Source organism: Buteo buteo, chromosome 15 (assembly GCF_964188355.1).
Source record: "Buteo buteo chromosome 15, bButBut1.hap1.1, whole genome shotgun sequence".
NCBI lineage: Eukaryota > Metazoa > Chordata > Aves > Accipitriformes > Accipitridae > Buteo > Buteo buteo.
Genome location: NC_134185.1, coordinates 32,734,435 through 32,746,324, shown reverse-complemented (window position 1 = coordinate 32,746,324; position 11,890 = coordinate 32,734,435). Strand labels below are relative to the sequence as shown.

Below are 11,890 nucleotides of genomic sequence, written 5' to 3'. Positions count from 1 at the left end.
ACGCTCCAGCTAATCGCGCCTCCTGCTCGTTACAGCTGCAGGTACTTTTGCCTCTGGCTAATGCACGCTCCAGACAGCGGACACCCCGCCTCGTTCCAGCTCCCGCTTGCTACAGTTCTGGCTCCTTGAAGCCCCAGCTCCGCACTGAAGCTCCGGCTGACTTCAGCTGCTTCTCCTTACAAGCTCCAGCTATGTGCAACGGTCTGGGCTTTCCATGAGGTTATCTATCAACTGCTGTCAAAACTGGAGCGTTAGGATTAAACATCAGAGTTACACGCCAAGTAAATATCCATTAGTTTGGGCGATTAATTACTTGACGACTATTCTGAGCGGCGCAGAAAGAAGAGCTGGACTCAAAGAGGGCATGTGGGGTCTGAAAAGCACCTTTCCCCCCCCGCAGACCATCACAGATGTTGAGTTCGGCCTGCTGCGTGCCGGCCTCCCGAACTTCGGCGTCCGACACAACCAGACCCCCATCTCCGGGGAGGGACCACGCACCCTGCCTGCCCCCCGCTTCCCCCCGCAGCCCCCAACACCCTCCCACCCGCCTGCAAAACCAGCCAAGCCGGCTCCCGCTTTTGGCCCCCACACCAGCTGACTCGGGGCCCATTTGGGAGCCAAAAAACCCGGCCGCTGAGCCTGTTCTCAAGGCCCAAACACGCAGGGCCGGACCTCTGTTTCTGGGCCCAAAGCTGCGCAGCTCGGTCTGTTTCCGAGCCCCCAAATCAGCCACGCGAGCCTGTTGTCAAGCCCCAGGAACGGAAAACTTGTTCTCCATTTCTGACCCTGCAGTGCCCACGGGCGACGCCGAGCATAGCCACCCCACAGCCCTGCACCCCCGGGGCCCCACACGTAGTTTCGGGGAGTGCTCGGGACCTGCGGAGGGCCCGGCCCCACGCCTCTGCGGGGCAGCCCCAGCACAGGCAGGGCGTCGCTTCACGATTGCCGTTTCAGGCTTTATTTCCCCGCCACCAGCGGCACGGCCAGGCCCCCACCCCAAACCCCCCAGCCGAAGCACCCCCGCGGGTAGCCGGGCCAAGCCACCCGGAAAACAAGAAAACCAAAGAGGGAACAAGACAGAGACCGTGGGGAAAGGCAAGGAGAAGGACACAGAAACAGAGAGAGCGCGGGAGGGATAGGGAGCAGGACAGAGAGATGGAGCAAGAAAGGAAAAAAGGACGGGAGGCAGAACCAAGGGAAAGAGAGACAAGGATGGGGAGCAGGACAAAGGGACGGAAGAGGAAAAAAAAAATAGCAACGGGCTGCAGGACAGAGATGAAGGGATTCAATAGACACAGGGAGCATGACAGAAGGACAGAGAGGAGACAGACAAAAGGGACAAAGAGCAGGCCAGCATCGGAGGGGAAAAAACCAACTGCGATGGGCAGTGGGAGAGAGATACGGAAAAAGAAAAAAATACTGAGGAACAGAAAAAAGAAAGAAGCGACAGCTAGCTGGACAGGGGGACACAGTTAGAAAGGGCGGGAGAGGGAACGGGGCAGAGAAAGACAGACAGAAAAGGTAGCGAAAGAAAGCAAGGCAGAGGGACAGCAAACAGGGCGGGGGGGGGAAGGGACAGGGGTCTGGACAGAGGTGGAGAAATAAGCAGCAGGGACAGAGAAAAAGAGACAGAAAGAGGGACAGGGAACATGGCAGAGAAGGAAAAATCAGGACAGCGGCAGGACGGAGATCAAAAACTGGGACGGTCCTCAGGACAGAGAGGAATACGAATACGAGCAGGGAGCGGGACAAAGGGATACAGCGAGAAACGACGGGACAGGAAGCAAGACAGCGCGACAGACAAGAACAATGACAACGAGAGAGAGAGAGCGTGCGCGTGAGAAGCACAGGGGGTTGGGAAATTTAGAAAGAGAGGTATCAGGAGCCCTGCAGAGAGAGGGAGGGTGAATTAAAAAAGGGGCAGGAAGCAGCACAAAGGGTCACAGAGAGTAAGAGATGAACAGGAAGGAGGACGGGGACAGCGAGATCCAGAATGACAAAAATAAACAGCAACGGCGAGCAAGACAAAGGGATAGAGACAGAAACAGAAAGTAGGAAGAAGAGAGATAGGAAGGCAGGGACACAGAGCGACACGTACAGGTACGGAGAGGAAAAGAACACTAGGGGAACAGGCCAGAGAAATTGGGAGGCGGGGAAAGAGGCGGATGCAGATCAGGACAAGGAGATGGAAAAGGAAAAAACAGCGACTGGCTGCAGGACAAAGACGGGGCGGGGGGGGGGGGGCGGGGAGAGGGAGAGGGAGCAGGACAAGAACGCAGAGAGAAAAAGAAAGGGGGGCAGGCGAAGGAAAGGGTGGGGGGAAGAGGGAGCAGGACAAGAGAATAGACAGAAGAGGAGAGGTACAGGGAAGCAAAATAAAAATAATAAAAAACAAACAAACAAACAAAAAAGTCACAGCAGCAAGAGAAAGCGAGGGGGTCAGGAGAGGGGGAGGGAGGGAGGGACCGGGAGGCACAAGAGGAGCGACAGGGCCCCGGAGGCCCAGGACTCACCACAGCTCTCGCTCTTGGAGCTGCCAGGAGACCTTGCCAGTGCAGACGCTTCTTTCTCCTTCTCTCCTCCCTTCCTCTTCTGTAACTCCAGTCGCTTGGCTCTCCTCCACATAACGGAACACGCGAGCGTCTCGCGGCTCTTACGAGATGAGGCCTCCTAGACACATAGCCTCGCTCGCTCGCTCACTACGTGGCCGTACCGCGCTGCTGGTCATGCATACAGACCCTGGCAGCCTGACCTGCTGCGGACTACGAGGAGGGATCCTCCCACACCCAGAGAGGCAGGCTCTCTCTTGCCTGCAGCGGGAGGCAGCTGCCAGCCAGATGGCCTTCCGTTTCTTCTTCTTTACTTTTCTGTGGCCTCTCCAGCTTCAGCAGCTCCCGTCCACAGCCAGCAAGCGCTCCGCCTGTCCCTCTGTGCTCCCGCGCCACGAGGAGAGGGAGGCCAGGCAGAGACAGCCCACACGAGCCTGAGGCTGCTGCAGTCAACGGCATCCCCGGGGACGAACGGACAACCGCACTCACAGCGTGGCCTCTGGGAGAGGGAAAGAGGCAGCAGTGACCGTTATTACTGTAGCTCGACCCTGGCCAGAGCCCCTCCTTCCGCAGGGGCTTCCGCAGACGCCGCTCGTTCCCCGCGCCGCTGCTAACGGCACCCACGTTCAGGGAGACTCGAGAACATGGGAGGGCCAGCTTGCTGCCCTCACGACAGGGCTCGGGGGCTGCCTGCGGCTACAGCACAGGCTTCAGGGGAGGGGCTGGAGCTGGGGGCAGCCGCACGGGCCGAGCGGGGCCGGGGGAAGGCGCCGGGGGAGCTCCGGCGACTCGGGGAGGCGCCCGCTGGCCGCGCCTGGGGGGTGCCCGCCTCCGTCCCCTCTTCCCTTCTATCGGCTCTCGGGGAACTGCCTGGCGCTGCCCTGGCCCGGCTCGCCTCCGGCGGACCGGGAGCCTGCCGCGGCGGCCGCTTTGCAGCTTCCCGTCCCGCCAGCGCCCGGCGGCCAGCGGGCAGGAGGCACCCCCCCGCCCCCGCCCCTGCCCCTGCCCCTGCCCCTGCCCCCGCCGGAGGGGATCGCTCGCCTCACCCGCGGTCCCGGCGCTCGCCCGCTGCCGCCCAGACCCGCGCCCTGCGCGCCACCACGCTGCACCCGGACACCGCGCATGCGCCGGAGGGGCCGGAGCCGACGAGCGAACGCCGGGCTGCCCCACGCGCAGGACGGCACATGCGCCCGGGTCGCGCGTCCGCACGGCTGGTCGGGGAGCGGGTGCAGCGGGAAGCCCGCGGAAAACCACACGAAACCGGCAACGCTCCTGCGTCTGACCTGGTCGGACTCCGGGGGCCGCGGCGGCAGCAAGGACTACGCCGCGCCCGAAAGCCACGCTGCCGCCCGGCCGCCGAGTCCGCGAAAACTACAGCTCCCGGCATGCCCCGGGAGGCAGCCCGCCCTGCTGCCTGACCCCGAGGGGAAGCCGCTTCCGTTTCCGCCCACCCCCACGCCGGCGCAGCCGCAGTTCCCGCCGAGCCCCCAGCGCCGCTCCGGGCAGCTCCGGCGCGCTTTCGCCGCCCGGCTCCGGCACGGCGCGGCGCGGCACCCCCCCGCCCGGCTCCGGCTCCGGGCAGCGGCCGCCGCCGCCGCTCCGTGCGTCCCACACAGACCCCGCCGTCCTCCTCGGGGCTTTCCCCGGAACCCGCCGGCCGGCTGCGCAGCCCCGCCACGGGGCCCGGTGAGCACCCCCCCCCGCGCGCGCACGTGGTCCCAGCCGCCCTGCGCCCCCCCCCCCCCTCGCGCGCACTTGCTCCCAGCCCCCCTGTGAGCCCCCCCCCCGCGCGCACTTGCTCCCAGCCGCCCTGTGAGCGCACCCCCCCCCCCCGCGCGCACGTGGTCCCAGCCGCCCTGCGCCCCCCCCCCCCTCGCGCGCACTTGCTCCCAGCCCCCCTGTGAGCCCTCCCCCCCGCGCGCACTTGCTCCCAGCCGCCCTGTGAGCCCACCCCCCCCCCCCCCCGCGCGCACGTGGTCCCAGCCCCCTGTGAGCCCCCAGGGCTCCCCCCCGGCCTCTGCACCGGCGGCCCCCACCTCCCCCGGGCCACCCCCGCCTCCGACGTTCGCCGTCCGAGGGGCGCCCGGCCCCGCTCACCTTCTCCCGAGGGGCAGCCGCAGCCCGGCCACCGCTCCGCTCCGCTCCTGCCTCGGCTCCCACCGGCCCCGCCCCGGCCCCTCCCCCGGCAGCCCCCCCTTTCCAGGGAGGGGACGGCCCCAGCAGCCTCACTGCCCGCACCTGCGGCTCCTCCAGCCCCGGCCCGCAGCTGGGGGACCGAAACCCGGAACAAAACTTCTCAACACCCATGGGAAGTTAAGCAGCAGGCACTTCCTCGATTGAATGAAAGGTGGCAAGAGTCATCTCATTTGGAAGGGGTGTTAACTGGGGTCAAAATACAGATTTGAATACCCATCTTATTTTAGTTCTAAGACTTGGCGATTGCCAGGTATCATCTTTTCCATTTACCCGGGTCCACCAGCGAGGCCACAAGGGAGATTTCTTCCAGAGAGAGGAGAGAGTTATTAAGGCTGAAGTCCACGATTTGCCTTTCTCCTTCATGAAAAGGTGAGTGGATCATATATCATCACTAGTCACCCAAACAGTTAACCCTGAACTTTTCACCTGTCCTTTAATACAGTCAACTCCAAGCTAAATGTTTTCCGTTATTAAGAGGCGACCAAAGATCATGTAAAATATTATTATACTTTCTACAAACACATCCCCATCTGAGAGCTTTAGCTACTAGAGAAAGTCGTTGGAGTTTGGGGTCAGAGGAGCTGCAAGTATAAACCTTCATTCAGCTCTGTTTAGGATGTGTGATTTTTCTCTGGTTGTCTAAACCAGTCTAAATTTCCATAGACGGTCCCGACTCTGGGTGGCTCTGACAAGGATCCTGGAACTCCAGGAAATTCTAAACATCGTTTTATATTTTAAATATGATCCCAAGTTCCTTCCTGCACTTGTCGCTACGGTTTTGGCAACTGACAGCCCCAAGGGCTGCCTGTACAAGTTTCTCCCGAAGGGCGAGTAAATTAATTCTTTTGTCCATGAGGTGGATGGTTTGGTAATGTTATAATTCACAACGCTCTAATTCCTTCTTTCAAATTTAAAAAAAATAATTGCCTTTTAAATCCATCCCATTTAATTTGCTAAAATGATTCTCATTGTTCTGCATCTTTTCTCAAGTTTTGGTTAAATTCAATGTCAGTATTCTCCACGGAACTAGATTTTCATCTGACTTTGGAATCGGAAGGCAGGCTGTTACTGAGGTTCAATTTTGTGTCTTTACAAAACTTTGAATCAGTTACAAAACTAGATTTTTGGTTTTTTAAACCAAATTACAAAAACGGTTAATATCAAGATTAACACAGCTCAAACAATAATTGTTTCATTTTGTTTATCTCATGTTTGGAACCCCTCGAAAAAAAATACATACACCCTCTAAACACACAAAAAGATTATTGCCCTCGACAATATTCCTAATAGCAACCCCAATAGTATAAACTTTACACAGCTGTTTTCCCAAACAGATAATGTGAAACTTACTTATAGATTTTCAGTTTTAAAGGGCCAGTTTCTTTAGACTTCCAATTTCTTGTTGGTGCTTTCTTTATTCTTGAATAATGAAGCCAAGGTTCTTCTCCCAGACCTTTACCGCTCTAAGGGTTGTTAAAATGACTCGATACGGTCCTTTCCACTTCTCAGTGATTTTACATACATTCAATCTCCTGGTCGGAAGGGATGCGCTGCTACGTCCAATTCTAAGGGTCCAGCTGTGGAGACATACTGACAAAGTTCTTGAAAAGAATTGCTTAAAGAAATCGTAACACCTTTTAAAAACCTATCTCCAAAGGCACTCAAGATACTCAGAACATAGGACTCTTGATATGGTCTTTCATAAAACATTTCATAATGACTTAAATTTTCTTTCTCTTCTGGCTATACTCTGGTTCTTAATAGAGCCATGGGTAATGCTTTAACCCACGTGAGGAGTGAGGTTTCCTGACAAATTTTACTCGACTGTTGCTTAAGGGTATAGTTCATTCTCTCTCTCTCTCTCTCCCCCCCTCCCTCTCTCCCCCCCCCCCCCCCCCCCCCGCTTGTGGTCTGTATGGGGTGTGATAGTCTCAATCTATAGATAATACTTTGCTCAGCTTGTCTCCTAATCTTTGCTATAAAATGAGGGCCATTGTCAGATGACATTCTTACAGGCACCCCACATTTTGGTATTATCTCTTTGAGCAAGACTTTGACTACTTCCCTTGCTTTCTCGGTGCGACAAGGGAAAGCCTCGGGCCACCCAGTAAAGATATCAACTAAAACTAGGATAGATCCTTCTTTTCAAGGCAATTCTATAAAGTCAATTTGCTAATATTCTCCTAAAAAATTTCCTTATTTCATAATCCCAAAGATGATCTTATTACTGATTCGGGGACATTTTTATATATAAGTTTCACATCCGCTTCTAATTGTTTAAACAATCTTTGTCGTATTTCACTTTCTGTTCCCCGATATACTTTGTGATGTTCAGCTCGGGCAATTTCTCTTATTATTGTGGGTGGGACTATTATTTGACCTGTCGGTGTTACAGCCTATCCTGTTTCATTTTGTTAGCCTGCAATCTAATAATTAATTCTTCATCTTTTTCGTTATAATTTGGAGTTTCTTTAGGCAATTTTATACTTTTCTCTGGAACTAGTGCTAGGATGCCTTTTTCCGCAGCCTCTAGCAGCTTTATCGGCCAGTCGGTTACCTGCGTTCGGACCGGTCTTACCTAACTGATGTGCTTTACAGTGCATTATCGTGACTGCTGTTGGTTTTTGAATGGTTTCTAACAATTTCAGTATTTGTTCTGCGTGCTGAATGGTGGTTCCTTGCGCGGGCAACGGTCCTCTTTCTCTCCGTATCGCTCCATGCGCACGTACTACTCCAAAAGCATACTTTGAGTCTGTCCAAAAGTGTTGACTCGCTTTCCTTGACTTAGTTCCAGAGCTCGAATGAGAGCTATCAATTCAGCCTTTTGGGCAGATATCGTCGAAGGCAAAGTTGGCAACACAATTACCTCCTCAGTAGTTATTGTCTATCTTGATAAACGTTTTCCTTCACAGATGGAACCGCTTCCGTCGGCATACAGTTCCCAATCTGTTTCTTCTAGCGGCACATCTCAGAGATCCAGTCAGCTGGAGTAAACTCTTTCGATTGTCTGCAAGCAGTCACGTTCCAGTTCTCCTCCTTTAACTTGATCGGTTGTTGAAAACGCAACAGGGTTAACGGTGGTAGTAGCGTTTAGGTAAACATCATCTTGTTCCAGCCACACCACTTGGTATTTCAGCATCCTGCTAGGGGATACCCAATGCCCCCCTCTCTGTTTTAGCACAACAGTTATCATATGGGAAACGTACAGTAATCCTTTGTCCTCTAATCCTTTGTCCTCAGGTGAACTTACGAGCTTCCTGGATCAGTAGCACAGTTGCAGCGACGGCTCTCGGACGACCAGAGCATCCCAGACTCACATTACCTAATCGCTTCGAGAAGTAGGCCACAGCTCGCCCACTTGGCCCTACGTATTGGGCCAGGATACCCAGAGCTATACCTCTTCTTTCACGAGCAAAAAGTTCAAGTGTCTTCTTTGTGAGATCTGGCAGGCCTAGGGCTGGCACCCCTCTTACAGCCTGTTTCAGTTCTTGGAAAGTAGCTTTCTCGGCATCGGTCCAATCCATCGTTTGAGGTTTTGAGCTGCTCCTATAAAGGTCGGGCCAGCAAGCCACAATTTATAATCTACAGGTGACACCACTCGACCATTCCCGGCAACGCTCGTCATTAATTTTTTTCGTCTTAGGTTCGGGGAGACGACAAATTGCCTCTTTTCTCTCAGTTCCCAATTGTCTCTGTCCTTTTAGGATTTTAAAACTCATTTAAATAAGTTTCTTCTTTCTGGGTTATTTGGGTTTTTTTCTTTTGACGCTCGATATCCACCGATTCCCCAAAAGTTCAAAAAGTTAATAGTTAGCTTTGTGCATTGTTCTTCCGTCTCAGCTACAATTAACAGATCATCCATATATTTCAGCAAGATTTCTTGATTATTTTCTTTCTTCCAAATCTCTAATTCTCGTGCCAATTGATTTCCAAAAATGGTAAGACTATTCTTAAAGCCTTGAGGCAAGACTGTCCGCGTATATTGTGTTTTTCTCCCAGTCTCAGGATTTTCCCATTCCAAAGCAAAAACCTCTTGACTACTGGGATCCAAGGGAATACGGAAAAAGGCATCTTTTCGGTCTAACACTGTGAACCATTCTTGTTTCTCCGTTAGGGTTGCTAACAAAGTATGAGGATTTGCTACTACCGGATGAATATCTTGTACTATTTGATTTATTGCTCTGAGGAGGTCTTGAACTAATCTACCATCTTTTTCATTAGCCTTTTAACAGGCAAGATCGGGGTGTTATATCTGGATTCGCATTCTATTAACAATTTGTATCTTAAAAATGTTTGTATTACCATTGCTAACCCTTTCCGACTTTCCGGTCTTAGGGGGTATTGTTTAATTCTTACCGGATTCCATCCTGGCTTTAAATCAACTCTCACAGGTTCTGCTTTTTGGATTTACCAGGAACTTCCCAGTCCAGACGATTGGAATTACAGCATTAGACTTTGACTGGTATAATCTTCTGCTTTCGGTAACCATCCTGTTAACAACAAAGCCACTGCTTCGATACGTTTAGTTTCTGGAATTGAAGTTTTAATCTCTCCATTTTTTAATTTAACTTCTGCCTCTAAGTTCTCAAATAGATCTCTCCTTAACAGGGTTTTAGGAGAATCTGGCACATACAAAAACTGCTGAGTGACCCATTGCTTTCCTAATTTCATTGTTAAAGATTTAAAGAAGGGTCTAGTTTCTCGTTCACTTGTTGCACCGACACCGCCAATTTCTTCAAAACTTAACTCTCCCTCTAAGGTATTTAAAACTGAAAAGGTGACTCTAGTGTCAATTCAAATTCCATTTTCTGTTCTCCCGGTTTAGCTGTAACCAGAGGTTCTGCTGGGAGACTCCCCTCCGGTCCCCGTCAGATACGTTCACTTAAAAAGAACAAATCTACCTATGGCACTTTATTCCATTTACTCTCTCTCTCCTACAAAACAACAGTAATTGCAATATAGTATTGTAACTCAAAGTTCTGTTTGTTTACCATTTTTCCTGCAATTCACCCCAATGTGCCAATAAACGTCCCAACGGTGATGGTTTTGGTAACTTTTCATCAGCGGTTCCATTTCCTGCACTCTTATTCTTAAACAATTTTGCTGATGCCTTTATACTTCTATACATTCAAATACCAAATACCAAACAAATGCAAATGACAGTTGTCCCAAATAATACACAAAGTCCAACCCAGCAATAGCTTTCGCTTATGACTTACGGGCAGACGCCTAGGCTTCCACTGCAGACGGGTACCCTCCAAGCCCCAACCCTGCGAAGCTTTCGCCGCGCCTCACGGGCAGGCTTTCCAAACAAATTCCAAAGCAGCGGCGCCTTACCTTTTTTTCCAGGGAACGCTGCGAGGAGCTTTGCGAGTCGAGGGTGACGGTTCTCCCCGAGAATACCTCGGTGCCGGCCGGAGTTCGATCGACACTCGATCTCGTCCAGTCTCACTCGCAAGGTCCCATCTGGGTCGCCAAAACCGTTCCCGAAATCCGGAATAAAACTCCTTAACACCAACCTGAAGTTAAGCAGCGGGCACTTTGTTTATCGCAGCGCTGGGGACACGGGGGATCGCTCCTCCAAAGGCGTGTCCCGCTTAGTATCAAAATCCATCAGTTTTTACAGACTTTTCCTGTCAGGTCATTGTTACCTAAGCTCCTTCCGTAAAAATGCATACTATGCTCGTTCTTAAATTTAACCTTTATAATGATCGGTCCTTTGATTATATAACCTTATCAATATTCTTATTTAAAAACAATCATTGGTCAGTTACACTTAGCTCTGCTGACTGGCATCTTCGATCCTCAAATGGAGATGGGAAGGGTAAGGGGGTTTCCAAGCAGCAAACTGGCGTCCCCGACGGTTTCCTTAGTTTCCTGAAACAGAAGGTAGGAGAACCAGTAACTTCCTGGTGAGGTTTCTAGGGTTAGCTCTTTCAAACTTTAACAATACTAAGGTTCCTAGAGTCACGCGTAACACAGCTCCTCCTAAAGTTTCTATGGCTACGTTTCAAACTTAACGATCCTATACGTTATGCTTCACAATTTTACTTCTTAATCAAACCTAACTCTTCTATGTGATTAAATTTTGATTTCTTTACCGGAATATTTGCAACAGCTGGAGCCCAGCAGGAACAGGGGGGACACGGCCCGACCCCCCCAGCGCCTCACCTCCTCCTCCCCTGGGCTCCCTCACGGCCCCTCCACTCGTGCAAAGGGAGCGCAAACGCAGCCCGGAGGGCAAAGGGGACGGGCGGCCAGCGTTTATTCAGTCAGTCGCGTGCCTATCGAGTCCTGCCAGCGAGTCTGCTCTGGGGCTCGGGGCGCCCCCCGGCGCTCCCTCTGCCCCTCGGACACCTCTGATAGCCTATTTCCATACATTCTGTATGGCACGTCTAAATATTGGGATGGTTTTAATATTTTGTACCAGCTGTGGAAACTGGTTTGCTGCTAGGTGACTGCAAAAGTGAGACTTGGTAAATAATTATTAGAAATCTTACACTAACACTACGATTGAAACAATAGACAAAAGTATAGCCAAGCAATCGACTAGCAGAGGTAGGTACTCCTAAGTTTTGCAGTTCTTTGCTCTTATGACTAGATGTTCCTGTACGCTGGATGAGAACAATGCTGAAACTGACCACGTGTGATTGAACCTGCGTTAAGCTTCAAGATCAAAGAACAAGGACAAGAATAAAGACTTCAAGGACAGCCAGCAAGAACTTCAGATGGGTCGGTGGTTGCAAAAGCAGCCCTTCGTCTCAAATGGATCCTTCATTGCACGTGATCGGACGTAGGCAGTACTATGATAATCGGTTGCCGTCGTTTTTATGTATATGTATACTAATCTGATTAACATGCAATTAGTTATTCTGTATAACCTGTTTGTGCTAAAGCTGTGGCATGCACGCTAGGTGGAACTATCCCCCGTGCAGCCAGCGCTGCAATGAAGAATGCCTGCTTTCTAAAACTCCAAAACGAGTCTTAGGGAGTTTCTTCAACTGGCTTTTCAGTATCAGGGGTACAAGGGAGGAAAGGAAAAAAAAAAAAAAAAAAAGGCAGCGGTGTGGGAAAGAGAGGGGACCAGGGGAAGGGGCAGGGAGGGACCAGAACGCGGAAGAGGGGAGACAGGGCCCCGAGGGCCC

At 52.0% G+C, this 11,890-nt stretch overlaps 1 long non-coding RNA gene across 2 annotated transcripts; it reads left to right on the top strand.

Annotated features, from left to right (window-relative positions):
* Positions 1 to 4,050: 4,050 nt before the first annotated feature.
* LOC142039664 (uncharacterized) lies at positions 4,051 to 11,468 on the top strand. Of its 2 annotated transcripts, none has more exons than XR_012653008.1 (3): positions 4,051 to 4,235; positions 4,996 to 5,114; positions 11,347 to 11,468. It is a non-coding gene; the product is annotated as an uncharacterized LOC142039664 (long non-coding RNA). The 2 variants fall into 2 exon arrangements; XR_012653009.1 differs by having other exon boundaries at positions 4,973 to 5,114.
* The last annotated feature ends 422 nt before the right edge of the window (positions 11,469 to 11,890 follow it).